Source organism: Dipodomys spectabilis, unplaced genomic scaffold (assembly GCF_019054845.1).
Source record: "Dipodomys spectabilis isolate Male_0828 unplaced genomic scaffold, ASM1905484v1 ptg000342l, whole genome shotgun sequence".
Classification (NCBI taxonomy): Eukaryota; Metazoa; Chordata; class Mammalia; order Rodentia; family Heteromyidae; genus Dipodomys; species Dipodomys spectabilis.
Window position 1 is genome coordinate 780,397 of NW_024871019.1, and position 19,273 is coordinate 799,669.

Here is a 19,273-nt window from a genome sequence, read left to right on the forward strand (position 1 = left end):
CCTTGCAGCTCTGGAAGTTTGTTGACTCTTAAGAAATCCAGCCCAAACTTGGATTGAGCAAAGAAAGGGATGATGCTGTCCAAAAAGAAATGTACTCTACCTGACTTATGCAACTAACCCCTCTGTACACCATCTTTATAATAACAATTAAAAAGAAAAGAAATCCAGCCCAGGCTTCTTTCTAGGTTGGGCAGACCAAGTAAATGCGGAACCCCAACTCTCCTGCTTCCTGGCATTTGTGCCTCATTGACAATTTTATATGCTGGCCAGATGGCTCTCCAAGGGGACTTTCTAATCAACCGGCTCCACCCTGCCCTGAAATATGACAGGATTCTATCACCCAGTGCTCTCCCAGCAGCCGGAGGAGGAGGTGGGAGAAGGGATGCCTGAGGAGTTGAAACTCTAGGAACCTCTCAGACATCTCTTTCTTCCATTAACATCTGGAAAACAGGGCACACCTGGTGTCAAGAGTCAGGCAGAAAGCCCTGGGGACTAAGTGGAGGCCTGCCCTCCAGGAGGGACCTGGAAGGAGGAAGCAGACACAAACCAGATACTTTTCAACAAAGAACAGGGTGCTGGACTGTATCTCAACCCATCCTGGCCCAGAGGATCGCAACTACCCTCAGGATGTCCTAAAGGATTGTGGGAGTATCTTCCAATAGGTGTCATGCCATTCTGAACACTACAGCGTCCGCCTTAGCAACCACATAGTTTCTGCTCGCCCTTCTCAGTGCTTTTGAAGCATGGTACTAAGAATGACCTTGGGCGCCCATGGAAACCAAGTAGCCCCTGGGGGTACTCGGATCAAAGTACATTACATGCATGCATGGAAATCACAATGAAACTTCTTTGCACAATTAATATATGTGTGCTAGTGAAAAGCGAGAAAAACGCAGCTCAGCTAAAAAAGAAGTTCAAGCGAAATACTAAATACTGGCTAAAAAATCACCTGGAACCAACCGCATGTCGTCTGAGACATATCAGAGAACCGTGCTTGACTGCGAGGGTAAATCATTCAAATCAAGTGTCACCTTTATTCTATTTGGGTCACAAACAGCTCATGAGTCCGCATGAACAGCCTAAATTAAGTTGCATGTTTCCATTTTTCCCATTGTCCAGCGCGGTTTTGAAACCCGAGGTGCAAAAACCAGGAGAGATTCACTAACACCGACACACACAGTCCACAATGCAGGCTGTCATCTTTCTAGATTTCGAGCACGCAGCCCTGGCGGCCAGCAACTGCCCCCCTCCCCCCCAATCTCTCACCACACTCCTCCCGGACAAAAATCCCCAGAAGGGGTTGAGGGCAGCGGTGCATGGGCCTTGGCATGTGGGCCTCTTGCTGCCTCTGGACAGAAGGCCCTGCCTTGGATGTGGGGTGCTGGAGCCCCCGAGGGTGGAGGCTGAGGTCGTGAGCACCGTCAGTCCCCTGTGCCACTGGTTCACACGCCAGAACTCCATGCAAACCCCGGCAGCCTGTGACACATTTTATTTCAAAACTGCGTCTGGCAACAAGGCGTTTGCCGGAGGGAAATGCTTCCAAAGGAAGGCAGCCATCTCAGCTCCCTCCCAGCAGCGTTCAGCTGTAGTGTGAGGCCCAGAGAGAGCCCGGCTGTTACAAGAAACCCTCCACTGACTGGATGGATGGCAAGGCAGGGAACAGGGTTAATTTCCCTCCATTACAGGAGGGGCCGTTTGGCGAAGGTGAAGAGAATAATTGGTATGAAGAGCCCAGCAGACAAAGAGCCATTCTGGAGACAAATGGCTGTGCAGGGACAAGTAGGGGGATTTGTCCTCGATTTTCTGAGACCTCTCCTTAGATCTCGGGTCTTTATATGGCTTTGAAGGGAAGCGGGGCTTGCTCAAGGTAGTGCACATACCCAAGCTGGCATTCCATCAGAGGTGGGCTGTCTGCAAAGCTCGGGGTGAGGCCAAAGCCAGCGGCAGGCTGCTGTACAGGCCTAGCTGAAAGTTAGAAGGCAGGAAAGTGAACAATAGGAGTTCCTTCCCCTGGGCGCAGGGAACACCCTCCTGCTTCATTATTTTTTTTTTTGGAACTTACTTTTTTTAAAACTTAAAAAAAAAAACTTTTTAAGAGCTTCGCAGTACTGGAGTTTGAACTCAGGGCCTTGTGCTTGGCTAGGAAGGTAGTTAATCACTCAAACCCTCAACCTTTTTTTACATGATTCTTCAAATACAGCCTTGTGGGTTCTTTTGTGTTATTGTTTTGTGCTTTTTTTTTTTTCCCTGTGCGTCTTGTTAGTTAGGCTTCTGGCATAGCTGAGATGGCAGGCATGATGGTGTATACGTACAATCACAGATACTTCAGAGGTCGAGAGAAAAGGATCGTGGTTTGAAGCTGGTTTGTGAGAAACAGCTAGTGGGACTCTATCTCAAAGAACAAAGTAGGTACAATGGTTCATGTCTGTAATGCCAGCTATATACAGGAGGCAGAGATGGGAGGACCATGGTCTGAGACCAGCCTAAAGCACGAAGCATGAGATCCTATTTGAAATGTAACTAAAGCAGAAAAAACTGGAGGTGTGGCTCAAGTGGGACAGGACCACCACGACCCCCCCCCCCAAGTCTAGCACCCGTAATAGCAAATGTAGTATTTCCTCAGTGATGTCTTTTTTTTCCAATTTTTTTAATTACGAATAAGTGGTGACATAATTCCCCAAATTTCACAGCATTGTGGGATAGTGATGCTTAGTTAAAGTCACAAACACACTCTAACTTTCATGGAGTAAATTGTCTATCATGGTCTATAACATTTATGAGTTCTATGAGCTTCCCAGGGATATCTTACAAGCTATAGCACGATGTCTAAGTCAAGCCATGGACGTGGTACAATTACTAGCTCAGGCACAGATCCCATGCATTTTCATGCGGTTTTGCAGGCGCCCTGTGAGTCTATGTTCATGAAGTCTATCCATGTACATACAGTTCTCAGCAAGCATCACCACCATCACGCAGTCCCCTAATTCTGACCCTTGGCGTCTAGCTGTCAGGCCGCTCTCCATCCCTGCAATCTGGAGACTCAGAGGACACTGGGCAGCACGGAGCCCTTTAAGCGTGGCGTTCTTTCCCCCAGCCTCATGCCCGTGACTCACTCAGGTTGTGGCAGTCCGGGGCTTGTTTGCTGAATAGTATTCTGGGGTGGAGATGGGCTGCAGCTCCTTATCTATTCATCTGGTGAATGACACCTGGCTGGCTTCCCGTGTTTTGCTATTACCAACGAAGCTGCCATAGCATTCATGCACAAGTTGTTGTGTGAACATACGCTTTTCTTTCTCCCAGGTAAATACCCAGGAGCAGCTGGCTGGATAGCATGGTAAGTGCATGTTTAATTTTATGACACTGTCAAACTACTTCTAAGAATGGCTGCCCCATTTTATCTTCTCACCAGCAGTGTAAGAGACTCAGTCTTTCTATGTCCTGCCAGCATTTTGTAACATCAGTCCTTTTCATTTTAGTCATGCTAATAGGATCGTAAGGGCTCTATTTGGAAGTCTGAAGTCAAGTGGCAGCAAAATGTCAGGCTCCAGGCCAGAGACAGGGTGTCTTAGATACCTGGTTAATCCAACTTTCCTGATGGCTAGCTGCTAGGGATTATTTAGATGGTGAGGGAAAACAGGTTTGCCCCCAGGTTTGCCCAGTTGCTCCTGACTGCAATGACAAGACACCAAGCCCCTGTGAAGCAGTGTGCTTGGTCCAGTGGGCAGTCTTGAGCCAGCAGCACATGCTCCCATTGGGTGAAATCATGGGGAAGGGGCGGGGTTTGCCTGGACCCCCTACAGCTTTGGCCAGAGCTGTGTAGAAGCTCTATGTTCCAAAGGTGAGTTAGTTATGAGCACAGTATGAGGAGGAGTGGGGACATGGAGGGACATGGAGCCACCAGAGACAGGTAGGGGTAGGACGGGGGGGGGGGGGGAGGAGGGAAGAAGGGGGCTTGTCAAATCACTGTGAGGCAGGCTACACAGGTGAACAATCTTCAAGTATCCAGGCTTCCAAAGGAAACTCCCTGACACCCTCCTCTCATGACGACAGCCCCTGGCTCTGTCCTTCTGGGCAGGACTTCCGGCAACAGACAGTTCTCATCTGGCTCCAGCCTTTGAAAGCTGGTATGTGCACTCCTCTTGTTTCTTCAGCCGTTGGGACTTATTCCCCCCATCTGTCTTGGAGGAACTCCACTAGTCCAGTTGACACTCCCCTCTTCCCCCCCCTCCCAGGTCAGGAGAAACCTTTAGTTCCCAGGACTAAACACAGGAAAAGGGGCTGGTAGAGGTGGAAGGATTTTATTTATTTATTTATTTTTGTCAGTCATGGGGCTTGAACTCTGGGCCTGGGTGCTGTCCCTCAGCTCTTCAGCTCAAGGCAAGCACTCTACCACTTGAGCACAGCACCACTTCTGGTTTTCTGAGTGGTTCACTGGAGATAAGAGTCTTTTCCTGCCAGGGCTGACTCTAAACCATGATCCTCAGATTTCAGCCTCCTGAGTAGCTAGGATGACAGGGGTGAGCCACCAGCGCCCGGCTTGGAAGGATTTTTTTTGCAGCCAATCAACCTGTGGTTTTTTATACTCTTTTCAGCACACTCCTGATGTGAGGGGCCCAGGAAGAGACTGTGCAGCCATGCTAGGAGAGGAGGCCAGCATCAAGCTCTGTCTCCAGGGATTTGAGAGGATGAGTGAGATTGGCCAGCACTGGCCTTCCCTCACAATACACAATGCCTGCCCTTCACGGTGTGGGCGCGGGTGCCAGAAGTGTCAAGTCCAGTGGCAACTAATCCCAAACCACAGTGTTTCGCCAGCCACTAACGTAAAACTAGGCAACCAGGTACTAACAGCTCAGGTGAAGACTATTCCACTTCGACTGAAAACTGTGTTGAAACCGGGGTCATCCTAAGGCACCCACCACATAGTCTCTGAAGTGTCCCAGTGAGGAGACAAGTATATACAACTCAACACTGGTAAAAAGAAGAAGAAAAAAAAAGGTCTACACACATATAAAACAAGGTTCTTCAAATAGGGCTTATACCTTTACCTTTCATTGTTTTGGTAAGCATTTAAGACTTTTCCAGAAAAACAAAATCATACATCAAATTCTTCAGGAATGGTGTGGGCCTTTTTAAGGCTACTTTTAAACAATTCTCTAATATTTGGTTTTAAGGTCTCTCTTTAAGGAATTTACCCCTCTAAGTCTCCCAAGACCCAAGGTAGCAGTTAGAAATGTCTCCCAAAGCCCTCAGGAACAGAGAGTGAGCTACGGAGACGGTGAGCTTGCAGACAGATCGTGGGATCGCATCGCTCACAGATGTGGAACAGAAGTACATGGAGCAAGTAGAACAGGAAGCAGACTAAGCCAGGACAGTCCCGGGGCAAGAGGACCCCGGAAGGAAAGCAAGGGGCCAGTTATGCTTCCTGTTCCACTGGCCGCTGGCAGCGTGCAGCTGCTTACCTCAAGTCCTGGGGTCAGAATGGACAACCGCATGCTGAGAAAGGCCAGAGGGTATCTAGATTATCAGTTTAGGGAACCCGTGTGTGTGTGTGTGTGTGTGTGTGTGTGTGTGTGTGTGTGTGTGTGTGTGTGTGTGTGTGTGTGTGTGTGTGTGTGTGTGTGTGTGTGTGTGTGTGTGTGTGTGTGTGTGTGTGTGTGTGTGTGTGTGTTGGGTGGTTGATTGGAGATAATAGTCTTATGCACTTTCCTGTCTAGGCTGGCTCTGAACTTCAATTGTCAGCCCTCAGACTCATAGTTAAGATTACAAGTGAGAGCTACCAGCACCTGGTTCCTCGATACTTCTACTACGCCACACTTGCCTTTGAGCATGTCCAAATTCCTTTACATCTAAGCCAGAGAAAGCTACCTCTTCTCCACAAACTCTCCATAGTTGCTACTGGGAAGTGGCTGTCCCCTCAGGAACTATAGTTCCCAGACAGCTTTGTGGTTAAGCATGGGCATGTGACTGATGCTTACCCAATAGAATATGAGAATGGCTAAAGGTAGAAGATGGTAACACTTTCCAGTCATAAAATACCTCCCAAGTCGGGCACCTGTGGCTCACGCCTGTAATCCTAGCTACTCAGGAGGCTGAGATCTGAGGATTGCGATTCAAAGCCAGCCTGGGCAGGAAAGTCTGTGAGACTCTTATCTCCAATAAACCACCAGAAAACCAGAAGTGATGCTATAGCTCAAGTGGTAGAGCGTTTTGTCTTGAGCTGAAGAGCTGAGGGACAGCGCTCAGGCCCAGAGTTCAAGCCCCACGACCAACCAAAACCAAAACCAAAACAAAAACCTCCCAAGTGCTCCTTTTCAGTATCTTTCCTTTTTCCACTGAGGAGTCAAGATATTCCCGGGTGACTGTGAGAACTGTCTGAGCTAGAAGGGCTTATAACTTTACCTCACATTATTCAGTAAATAGCTCAACATGTGAGTGTGAATTTTTTGTTGATACTGTTATCTGCTTTCTTTTGCGGCACTGCAGCTGGAACCCTGGCTTCCTTAATACCAGGAAAGCTACAGCCCCAGCTCTGCATCTGAGACAGCTGCCCCCTGACCTGCCCTGTGACATGTGCAAGAAATAAACTTCTATTGTGTTTTAGCCATTGTACATTTTGGTCTGTTATACCTTCTTTTTCTTCTTCTTCTTTTTTCCCTGTGGCACTGGAGTTGGAACTCAAGAGCTTAAGCTTGCTAGGCAGGGGCTTTGAGACACATATCAGTCCACCCACCGCTTTTTTGCTTTAGTTGCTTTTCATGTAGGGTCTCACATTTTCGCCGGGAGCAGCCCAAGACTTTAATCCTCCTACTTCTGCCTCTCTGAGATGAGAAGTGTGTTCCACCATACCTCACGTGTCAGTTAGGATAGGCGTGTCACTTTTTGCTAATGTTGACCTTGAACCAAGACCTTCCTGAGTAGCTGGATTGTCGTGTGAGCCACCATGCCTGGCCACATGCATTCTCTTTCATGCAGTTGTTACTGCTGTATGTAGAAGTCTCTGTGCCCTTTTCCCTTTTCTTTAAAATCTTACTACAAAGCAAGTAAGTAGAAGTAGACATCAAATGTAAAGGGAAAATAGCACTCACACATTTGTGGTCACAGCACTCAGATCTTGCAGCAAGAAGAGTGTCAGTACAGCAAAACCTCATTTCAAAATACCCCAACCTATTAAAAACAACAACAACAACACCTAAGACCTACAATGCATATATCAGAGTGTATAATTCATTTCAAAGAGTTTTCCGTCACAAATTTGCCACTACATTCCAGTAAGTGACAAACCTGCGTATTACTTTTAAAATCCTCTTAAAGTATGCCCTCAATCATTTCGATTCAGAATTTGTGAAGAACAGATGTACCCTATGCAGCAATCTATACAAAAACTAGACTTTTACTCAGCATATACCTTCAGAAGTCAGGAGAAGGGAGGTATTCTTTATCTTTGTGCCTTGCAGTTCTTATGTACATGTTAAAAATACTGTTTTTATGGGAACTTAAATTTCTTGAGGCATGTCCCCAAGCCGAATGTGATGGGCTTGTCAAAGCCTTCAGAGCTTTTAGCTGAAGCTGAGAGGGACATCCTGATGTGTGGTACGCAACATCATGGCGGACAGGGCGGCATGGGCCAGCCCTCTGGAGAGGAGGATGAGATCATGCTACCGCTGCCGGCAAAAGGACCAGGACAGGCCTTGGGGAAGTTGTCTATCAGGGCTGCCATCTCTTACCAGAATTAAGTGTGAAAATACCACCGTTGGATGGCATAGGGTGCTATGTTACACTGTTTGAGATGCTGTCTAGAGCGGGGTTGATATTTATGTCTGGTTGCTCTGTAGAAGTTACAGGAAGTGAACATCCAGAACCGTAAGCAAACCTTTTGGCAGCTGGCAAAAGTATACTAGCACAGGAAGACAAAGACAGACAAACAGGAGGGTCGACAGGAAAAGGCACCAGTGGGTCACTCCCCACCCCACCCCGGGGCTGCAGCCTGAGTGTCCCTGTGTGTGTGTGTGTGTGTGTGCACGTGTGTGCGCATGTGTGTTTGTGTTCGTGTGTATGTGTGTGGGTGTGTTGGTTCTGGTCCTTTGGAGTTCAGGTCCCTTTAGGGAAGAATCTAGAGGGTCTTCCCGGGTAGCCCCACTCCCCCCTCTGGCCTGGGCCTGTGGGCCTTGGGTTAGGCAGCAAGATGGCACCGCAGTATGGGCCTGAGCGAGGGGCCACGGGTGGGCCTGCACTTACTCGGAGAAGATGCTGGGTCCTGGGCAGCCCAGACACTGCCAACTCCCTGGGCTCGGGGGGGCCACAGCTGCCTCTGGCTCTGGGTCCTTCACTTCAGGTCAAGATCAGTTCCACATAGTTTGCTAGTGACGTCACTCATTCTGGCTTCCTACATTTGGAGAGTTGATACACAAGTCAAACCTTCCTCCAGGCTTAAAAAAGGAGGATAAGAAGAAGAAAAGCAAAGGAAGGTGTGCCGTGGGGGAGATGGGGAGCCGGTCTCCTTATTTTGAGATGAGCTGCAGCTGTGAGGGCCACTCCCCGGCCGGTTTCCTGGCTGCAGAGGGAGACCAGTGGCTGGGCGCTGGGTGACGTCAGGGCCTGGCCTGAGTCACTGCCAGCGCAGGGCTGCCCTGCCACTCGCAAGGGACAAAAGGAACCTTTGATGTCCGGAGGCCCTCCTCTCCCTAGGCCTGCTCATAGCACCCAGCGGCCGGCCAGCCAGGAGAACATTCCTGCCGCCTCCCCTCCCCTGCCGCCTGTCCTACTTCCGGAACAGTCCCAGACAGCTTCACCGAGGCCTCCCCAGGGACACAGCCCACAGGAAGGCCCGCCCTCTAGAAGACAGAAGCAGGGAGAAGAGGGGTTCCTCTGGGGGACCTCTCACTTCCTCTCTTGTCATCTGCTTTCTTCGTTGCAGGGTGCAGGCCTCGGTGGTATTTCAAGGGATGTGGGGAGATGGATTCCCGCCTGTGGTCCCTGGACCACACCTGAGCCAGGGCTTCTCTAAGCGCTCTGCTTGCTTGCTTGGGTGTCAGTGGTCCAGGCTTCCCGCAGCTTCCTGGTTTCCTTGGAAAACTACCGGCCCTCAAGCTGCACGTGTGAAAGGCGTCGCTCACAATCAGTGAGCCTCACAAGGCGAAAGTTTTAGCGAGGATTTTAGTATGAACAAGTTAAAGTGGAGAGGGAGAGAAGGGAGAGAGAGAGAGAGACAGAGAAAGGTGGGGTGGGGGAGAGAAGGAGAGAGAGCTTTTCTCTGGCTGTCCTTAAGGGAAAGGGGAGTTAAAGACTCAAAATGGAAGCCTTTATGGGCTGCTTTTGTTCCTGGGGGGTGGGGGGAGATGGGCATGGCTGGCTAGCAGCCTCCCGCCCCCCTTAGGCAATGTTTCTGGGTAGCTAAGTGGGTGTTATTTAGTATACTAAAATATGGAGATGTCCCTAGGCCTCCCTAATTAGGACAATAGGTGACCTGGGAGACAATAGGTGCGCCTAAAGGGCTTTCCCCAGGGAGCCTCTCACCCACACCCCATCTCTGCCCATTCACAGAGAGGTGCCAAGTTTTACCATTTCAAAGGAGAGGGCAGGTTTCTCACAGTGGTCCTGGGAAAGCTAGTGGATCAGTCACTGGAAATCAGTCTCAGCTTCTGTCGCCTAACTCCATTACATATAGAATCAGAGAGGTTAAGAGACTGGAGAACTAGATTTTTCTCCTCCCAGGCTAGATGGTCCACAGGTTCCCCCTCATTCCTCCCCACTCCCCCCCCCAACCCCCCCCCCCCCAAAAGGGGATTTTTAAGTGGTATGATTCATCTGATGTTGTGGGAAGAATGCTTTAAAAGCAAAGACCAGGGCTGGGAAGGTGGCTCAGTGGTAGAGCGCTTGCCTTGCATGCTCAAGGCCCTGGGTTCGATTCCTCAGCACCACATAAGCAAAAAGAAAAAAGCCGGAAGTGGCGCTGTGGCTGAAGAGCTGAGGGACAGCGCCCAGGCCCAGAGTTCAGGCCCCACGACCGGACCCAAAAAAAAAAAACAAAGACCATTTTGCTTTCCCTCATCATAGCTAAGAAACAGTCACAAGACAAATAGCTCTTCATGCCTCATGGTGAAGGGTCATCACCTCCATCATCAAAGACCATCTATCTAAGCCGTGCCTGTCCCTGGGCCACAGTGCTCCCCCTAGTGGCTCTGGAAGGAAACGGTCTGGGGGAGCCAATCCATGGGCTGCACTGGGGACTTGGGAGGGGAGGGCGGCGGAGAGGAGCTTTGAGCCTACAGGGCCTGCACTACTGAGTCACATGTTATGACGCTTCAAGCTGCCTGCTCTCTTTTTAATCTTTCACGGCTTTTAAAATTAGAATGGCTTTTTAAAGATCCCCAAATAGTACATACCCATAAATAAAAACAATATAATAAAATACGTAAGAATTTCCCCCCCATTCCCTCACCCCTTCCCGTAACCAACATTGCAGAGGTGACCCTGTGGTGTGTAGCGGAAGGGCAGCCATGTGACACCTTTAGACCGTTTGTCGACACACCGTAAAGATGGCAGGATTTCTGGCTAAACTCGAGACCATCCCTCTCTTTCTCTGTCAAGGATTCTTGTGACTATGCTTGCTGAATTTGGCAACCCACATTTACCTTCCAATGTGTGTGTGTGCGTGCACACCAGTCCTGGGTCTTGAACTCGGGGACTGGGTGCTGTCTTTGAGCTTTTTTTGCTCAAGGCTAGTGCTCTACCTCTTGGCTCCAGCTACACTTCTTGGGGAGGAGAAACGAAGCCTGTTTAATCTGCTTTCTTTTATCAGACACTTATGTACTCTCCTGACAGGTAGACAGGGTCAGGCCCCATGTGTGAAGTCTGAGCTCTAAACGTCTGTGCTCCTCTGACCATTCTGGCCCCTTAAGCCTGGGAAAGGCGGGGAAGGGGTAGAAGACAGGAGGTGGTAGCTGGTGCCACTTGTTTTGGCTGAGAGCCCTGCCCTCTGGAGAGAGTGTACTAATGTGCTCGCTCCGCATACAGACAGCCTGAATTTACAATCCGTAGTGGAAAGGATTTTAGGCAATGGTTCAGGAAAGACACTGCAAGACATTATTTTTTAAAAAATTACTTCAAGAGGAAGACACGATTACTTCTAAGTTCTGAAGTTGCTATAAGTATTTCTTTTTGCTGTAAGTACTGCTAGATTATTCCTTGATGATATTACTGCTAGAAATCAGTATGCAATTTAGCTCAAGAATGAATGTGAAGCTGGGCCTCAGTGACTCACGCCTGCAATCCTAGCCTACTCAGGAGGCTGAAAGCTGAGGATCAAAACCAACCTGGTAGGAAAGTCCATGAGACTCCTCTCTCCAATAAACTACCAAAAAACTGGAAATGGAGCTGTGGCTCAAGTAACAGGATGATAGCCTTGTACAAAAGAAGCTTAGGGACAGTGCCTAGGTCCTGAGTTCAAGCCCCAGGACTGGTGCCAAAAAAAGTAATAATAATAGTGAGTTTGGGATATTTCCTTTTAGAATACGGAAGTAACTTATTACAATCTATAGTCATTGCCTTGTAAGGCACTATTTCCATTACATTTATTATATGACCATATGGAGTAAAACTTGAGCCATTGTTTTAAAACTTGGGGATGGTGGAAATTACAAGCATTGATAACATCCAGGCATTTTAAATCTTTACTGAAAGTGACTATGACTTCAACAGATCAATAGATAAAGAAGTACACCATTATAAATAATGATGGGTTGGTAGCCACAACCTTAATTGAGGGATTTTCTCATAGCTCACCGATATTATAGGAAAACGTGGTTCCGGCACGTGGTATGGGCCAGTGGAGATCCCAATGCCTTGCCTCCCATGCTCACCGCTCTACACGGAAGTTCACTCTTGGTGGCAGTGTCCCTGTCTGTACCCGGGACTCTGAGGTGGGGGGGGGGGGGGGGGAGAAGTCCTTGCTACACTGCGCTCAGGTTGCTCTGCTAGGAATCTGGCTGAGGGACAGGATACTACAAATGGGAATGGCAGGCGGGGGAAACACAACTCATTTCAACACCATTGAGAACCCTCAGTGATTTAACTTAGGGGAAGAAAAGAAAAAAATCCCACTAGGAGGAGAAAGAAAAGAAAGAGCAAAAGGGAGACATCAAGACTTGCTGCTGGGCCATGGACTTGCATAAAAGGCTAAGGCCGGCTGGGGAGGCGTTGGCGACACACTTCCCTGACGTCAGCTCACTCCCCCAAGGGTCACGAGCTGCCAGGCTGCTGACAGCGGCTGCTTCATCTCCATCTAGTCTGTGGGCACCAGGAAACCTGGTGATTCATCTCAAGTCACCCAGCCAAGTCTCCAGGGACCCTGACTCACAGGCCTTCCCAGAAGGCTCCTTTTTGGCAAGGACACGTGCTCACCACGCGTGCGGTCAGGGCCCTGAGAGCGGCCTCTGGACCAAATCAGGGCGTCTTAGAACTTTCTTCTTCAGCTCACACCGTACAAGAGCAAGGCCCAACTCTCCTGGCCCTACCTCAGCCCCAGTCTGGGCCTCCTATGATGCGTTTGCAGCCAGCGGCCCCAGAGAACGGACGGAATGGAAGGACATGCCAGGTTTTCCTAGAACCACCCACACACGCACACAGGCATGTGCACATGCACTAGCTCAGTGACTGCTGCAGCAGTGCGTTCTGGGTGGTGGGGACTGTCTGCGGGCCTGCCCTGGAAGCAGGGCGCCAATTCTGCCAGCTTCTGTGGGGAAGATGGTTATGAGACACGGTTCCCTCACCAGCACCATGGGATGGTGATGCCATCGTGCCGGCCGGCTCTCTCCATCTGGGTCTCTTGTCTGGTTTCTGGAGTGAGAGGGAAGAGACTCCCTGTGTGTACACAACCAAGGCCTCTGTCCCGTCGCCCGGGACTCTTACTGCCCACGGAGGAGACCCACATCTAAGGGCCTCTCTCATCTGGTCTTCAGGTTCCCCAGGAATTGGAAGAGGGGTGAGGGTGAGCGCCACTGCAATGACTTCCCAGCATGGGGCTCAGAATTACTGGGAATGTCCCCCAGGCGCCAAAGCCACGGCACCGTGCGGGCCTGGCACTGGTGAGCAGTGCACGTCAGCCACGTCAGCAGCAACAGTGACTCAGCTCTGATGGGAAGGCCGGGCTCCGTCCCCAGCTGAGGTGCGGCCCGGCCGACCTCATCCACCAGACAAGATAATGGGGCTCTCAGAGCAGCCGGGCCCTGGCTGCCCCTCTCCTCGGGAGACATACTTCTGCCTTACTCTGCTTGTCCACCCAGCTAGTTGCTCCGATGGGGAAAACAGATGGTACCCATGGCTGTCTGATCGGAGGAAAAGGAACGGACAGTGTAGTACAGTCGGCCCTCCAGATCTACTGAGAATCAAAATACTAAAAATCACATCTGCATCAAATAAAGCTTTTTTTCCCTTGGCATTATTTCCTACACAACGCGGCACAGTAGCATTTACACCGCACCGGCATAAAAGCAACCAGGAGGTGTTTTAACGTATCACAGAGGCTCAACTACGGCACCGTTTCCTGTTAGGGGGCCAGCACCCCGACAGATTTTGCTATCTGCAGGGAGCCTTGTAGCCACTGACTACAGGGGAATCCCTGTGACTTTCCGGTTCTCCTTTTCTCTTGTTGGTTGTGTTGTGTTGGTCTGGCTGTGGAGTCCAGGATGGGCTGGAGCTCATGATGATCCTCTCCGCTCTGCCTCCCTAGTGCTGGGGTTACAGGCCGCAGCACCATGCCCAGCAAGTTCTTAGCAGCTAAATATGCCAGCATCTCGTGACTCGCACTTTTGTACAACCAGGAAATGAGCTGCTTTCTGTGTCTCCCACTTTTGTTCACCCCCTTTTTCAACCGTGGCACACCCTCTCAGCATCGTGGTTAGCTAGCACCAATGTGTATAACAACTTTCGTGTTCCACTCCAGAAATACAATGGCGCTTCATCCAGAGCTTGGCTCTTAAAAACTAAATAAGAAAAGCCAGCACTTTACAATACTCAGACTATGGAAGCATTCTTTCATCCGGAGGCAAGTGAAGACCCTTAAGGAAGGCATCTACTAGCCTGTCACTACCTGCAGGCCACTCACAGCGCTTGGGGGGGATGTTTCAGGCCCTAACACCACAACAGAAAAAAACGAAAGAAAAACCAACAGATAAATGGACTACATTGCAGAAGGACTTGAGGCAGGAATGGGATGGAGTGAGGTACTGGTTCTTTTCCATAGCATGATGAAGACAGCTCTCTAATTCCTGTCACTGCGTGGCATGACGGACAGAGGGACAGAATCTCCAGACCCCGCATGGGGTTTCCTGTGAGCTGAGCCCTCCGTGAAGAGCTTCTGCTGCGTAAATGGACTTTTTTTTTTTTTTTGGGGTCCAGTCGTGGGGCCTGAACTCTGGGTCTGGGCGCTGTCCCTCAGCTCTTCAGCTCAAGGCTAGCGCTCTACCACTTGAGCCACAGCGCCACCTCAGGCTTTTTTCTTTTTGCTTATGTGGTGCTGAGGAATCAAACCCAGGGCCTCAGGCATGCAAGGCAAGCGCTCTACCACTGAGCCACCTTCCCAGCCCATCTACTTTTCTCTTTTGTTCACAGTTACAGTTGTTGTGTTTAGCCATCTAGGAGTGACTGAGTGCAGCACCAGAGTGAAGCCTGATGGAGGGGAGGGTGGGGCACAGCGGGAGGAGGGGCTCCAGAGACCCCTGGGAAGGAGGCTGGAAGGGCTCCCAACGGCTTGTCTGGAGGACTCTGAAGGTTTTCCAAGGAAGGAGAGCTAGGGTGCAGCACGGACAGCCAAGGAGGGGTATGGTATGGGGAGAAAGATGAAAGGGGTCCCATAACGGAGTGGAAACAGAGGCGAGAAGTGGCGCTGTGGCTCAAGTGGCAGAGCGCTAGCCTTGAGCAAAAGAAGTTCAGGGACAGTGTCCAGGTCCTGAGTTCAAGCCCCAGGTTGAGCACATGCACGCACACACACACCCGCACACACACACACACACACACACACACACACACACACGAAATAAAGACACTTGTTATGAGTACGTATCGTAGCATAATAAAGTTTTGCAGTTTGATAAAAAAAAAAAAAAACATTATTGCACCTCATAAGACGCTCTCCCTTTATTTTGGTTCCTCCAGTGGCCTGGCCTCCCCGCCCCCTCCTCAGCCTCTCCACAGGTGAGGAGGAGCAGGGAGGAAACACACAGAACCGGTTTCTCTCTCTCTTCTTTTAATCCCTCTTCCTCCCTCCCTCCTTATTGCCTGCACTTTGAAGTCCAATGTCGTGTAAACATTAACTTGCTTCTTAAATAAAGTCACAAAGAGCAAACCCTACTCTGAGACTATGATTTCCCCACCCCTGAGGTTTTCCCGTGGACTTTAAATGTTCTGCCGTGTCTCTTAATGCATCTCTCTGTCTCCCAGAGCTCATTTTCAAATAGTCTCGGTATTAATTTGCTACTAAAATATTTTCCAAAGAATGCCTATTATGGATGATTGTCAGGAGTTCTAGACAAAATTTCCTCTTAAATATATTTAAAACCTACTTTTCTTTATTTGAAGGAAAGCAACCTTGTGATCAATAGCACTACAAGTGGTCAAAAGTAGGCACAAATGACCTCTGGCTGGGGTTTGGATGCCCAGTGTGCTTGCTGGTGTTGTGCCCCAGGTGAAATTGTTTGTTTGCACGCAGAAAGCATCAGTCAGAAAGTCCACAGCAACTAAGATGGTCTATTTATTCTTGTTATTGTTATTATTATTTTTTTGCAGTACTGGAGTGGAGCTCAGGGCCTTGTGCTTAGAAGGCAGGTGCTCTATTACTTTGGCCATGTCCCCAGCCCTTTCGGCTTTCATTATTTTTCAAACAAGGGCTCATATTTATGCCTGAGCCAGCCTGAACTACAATGTTCCTATTTATACTTCTTGAGTACTTGGAATGATGAGAGTGCACTACTACATCCCAACCCCTATTGGTTAAGATGGGGTGTCGTAGTTTGTTTTGTCAGCACTGGCAAAACTGTGATCATCCTCATCTCCACCTCCCCAGTAGCTAGGACTCTAGGTGTGTGCCACCATGCCCAGCTATGTGTGTATTCCTCTTGCCAGTCACCAGCCACTGACTACCTATCCTACCAACGGTGTTTGCTTGTTTTTAAGTACAGTTGTGTTCATGGTGACTGTGATCACTTCAATTACCCGGGGAGCCCTTCAATTCACTAAAGCCTATGTTTCATTAGTGTAATCTTGGAAAAGCTGGTACAGAGGGGAGGTTTCGACAGATTTGCTTTGGAGATGTGTTTATTTTCTCTCCTAGGTTGTGTTGTATTTACCCCTACATAAGGTAACACAAAACCATAGGGAATTTGCCTAACATTAAGAGCTTTCTTTCTTTCTTTTCCTTCCTTCCTCTTTCTTCCTTCTTTCCTCCCTCCCTCACTTCCTTCCCAGTCCTGGGGCTTCAACTCTGGGCCTGGGCGCTGGGCCTGGGTGCTGTCCCTGAGCCTCTCTGTGTTCAAGGCTAGCACTCTACCACTTGAGTCACACTTGAGTTGGAGATAAAAATCTCAAGAATTTTTTGGTCTGGACTGGCTTTGAACTGTGCCCCTCAGATTTTAGCCTCCTAAGTAGCTAGGATGACAGGCGTGAGCCACTGGTACGTGACCCAAGAACTTTCTTTTTTTTTTCTTTTTCTTTTGTCGGTCGTGGGGCTTGAACTCTGGGCCTGGGTGCTATCCCTGAACTCTTCAGCTCAAGGATAGTGCTCTACTGCTTGAGCCACAGCACCACTTCCGGTTTTCTAGTGGTTTATTGGAGATAAAGAGTCTCACGGATGTTCCTGCCCGGGCTGGCTTTGAACTGTGATCCTAAGATCTCAGCCTCCTGAGTAGCTAGGATTACAGGTGTGAGCCACCGGCTACCGGCCCAAGAACTTTTAAATAGGTTTCCATCTGGGTTGTGAAAGAAATCGTATCTTCATCTTAAGGAGTTTATAAAAATACATCTGTTTCACTCCCCTTCATCTCCACTGTTATAACATTCGTTTCATTCAAAGCTGGCTTTCTGGGTCTGAATTGTATAGCTGCACAATCTCAAATAAACAAATGACTGATACTAAGACGTTTACTATTTTAACCTTTTCATCCTCCTGGACTGACCCATGATTAATGCCTCTGAGCATTGGCTGAATTGCCACGTAGCTAATCTCTCTCAATGTTAGGAAGCTGAGATATTAGGAAATTCTGCACACTGGATGTTATTAGTTGACCTTCACTACCCACCAAACAACTGTCTATTCCATTCTATCACCTCCACAAACAGCTTGTATTTATCCATAAAACACCTGTTTGCTGACCAAAAGTTAAAATTCTTTTTTTTTTGTCCATTGTGGGGTTTGAACTCTGGGCCTGGGCTCTGGCCCTCAGCTCCTCAGCTCAAGGCTAGTGCTCTACCACTTGAGCCACAGCACCACTTCCAGCTTTTTCTGTTTAGGTGGTGCTGAGGAATTGAACCCAGAGCCTCATGCATGTGAGGCAAGCACTCTACCACTGAGCCACCTTCCCAGCCCCCAAATTTAAATTCTTGATTACTTGAATTCACTTTTTCTTTTTCCTTTGGTGCTGGTGCTAGGATTTGAACTCAGGGTTTGGGTGTCATCTCTGCACTTTTGTGTTCAAGGCTAGCATTCTATTACTGGAGTTACACATAGCTCTACTTCCGGCTTTTTGGTAGTTAACTGTAAGAGTCTCACAGACTTTCCTGCCTGAGCTGGCTTTGAGCTGTGATCCTCAGATCACAGCTTCCTGAGTAGCTAAGATGACAGGTGTGAGCCACCAGCCAGGCTCTAACTGGTTCTTGGTAACTGATGCAGACCAGATGATCTGATTTTGGGGTCTTGGATTGATCTGGAATGTCATCTCCAAAGAGGACATGTTTAATGTTATTCTGCTGTCTGCTAACAGTTGGCTATGCAAAGTGGCGCATATTGCTTTCTGGATTCCAGGTATTTGTGAGAGTGTGCTACCGCACAGGAGAGCACCACCTTTTATCATCACAGCATTTCTGAATAAGAACAAGTGCATCCTTTGCATCCATGCCCAGTCTCCATGGACCTCCATGGTTTTTTTTTTTTCTTCCTGACCCGCCTTCCCTCTGTTTTTGTTTTTGTTTTTTTAAATTCCTGACCCTCCTTCCCTCTTTTTTTCCCTCCCTTCATCAGACATTAGTCAGCCACTACACCTGATACAGGCCAGTCGATAGCAGATAAACTCTTGGTCTCTAGGAAGTTTGGCCTGCCAACCAACAACCCTCTCCCCTCTTTTCTGTTTCAAGGAACTCATGGGAAATAAAACACCCTGGAAGGCTTTCCCGGGAAGTATGTCACCCACCTTTGGCTGTTGTAGTCTTCTTTGGGGGCTCTGGCTGTTATCAACGGTTCTACTCTTCCCCGAGAATTGGCTCTGGGTGGGCATTCCTCGTCTAGCATGGGGAAGCCTGGGCGCGAGTGTCTGCATCGGCGGGATGAGACTCTGGGCAGCAGAAGTCTCCTAGAAAATGCAAAGTGCCCACACTCATACGGTGTGTCTGCGTGAGGCCCCGGCTCGAGAGCTCCCATAGAAAACCGCAAATGCACAGGAAATTGGGGAACATCAGATAAAGGCCAACCATGGCACGGCAAATGTACAGAAGGGAAACAGTTAAGAATTAACCCAAATTAATTTGAGGCTACAAGAGTGAGTGGTGCAACGGTTTAGTTAATAAGAAGCTAAGTCTGCAAAGCGAGGGCACTGGAGGCAAATAAGTCAGGGCAGGTGGCTGGGCAGAGCGAGGGAATCATAGGGAGAATAACCCAAGGCTGTGGGAACCAGGAATGTGCGTGGTACCCGTGCAAGTGTGTTCACCACCCACGTGCCCACACATCCACCTGACCGCGCACACACACTGTGGATCAACTTCCAGAGACCAGCTGAGTGCCACTGCTCCCAACTCTCACGCTGAGCGATGGTGGCCATGTAGGTAAAGATTATGGGAAGGAAAAGGCAATGTGGAAACCTGGCTCCACAGACAATGGTTAGTTTGGCGGAAGAATCTTCAGGTGGCACACACTTGGCCTCTGCCCCTTGGTTTCTGGTCTGTAGTGTTCCGTAAGCATCCACAGCTTACGCTCAGGCCATTGAGATCCATGGCTTTCTGCACTTGCCTAGAAATCAACTTCTGGAATTTCTGATTTCCTGCCTCGCTGTTCTTAACTTCTAAAGCCCGAGTG

At 49.1% G+C, this 19,273-nt stretch overlaps 1 protein-coding gene across 1 annotated transcript in view; it reads right to left on the reverse strand.

Moving 5' to 3' along the window:
* The window catches only part of Zbtb38 (zinc finger and BTB domain containing 38), a 59,226-nt gene extending 40,621 nt beyond the window's left edge, over positions 1-18,605 (reverse strand). The window contains exons 1-3 of the mRNA XM_042665748.1: positions 18,396-18,605; positions 8,236-8,426; positions 7,086-7,164 (exon numbers count right to left, since the gene is read on the reverse strand). The gene's annotated coding sequence lies outside the window, so the exon portion shown is untranslated. The remainder of the gene's footprint in view (positions 1-7,085; positions 7,165-8,235; positions 8,427-18,395) is intronic.
* Between the last annotated feature and the right edge of the window lie 668 nt (positions 18,606-19,273).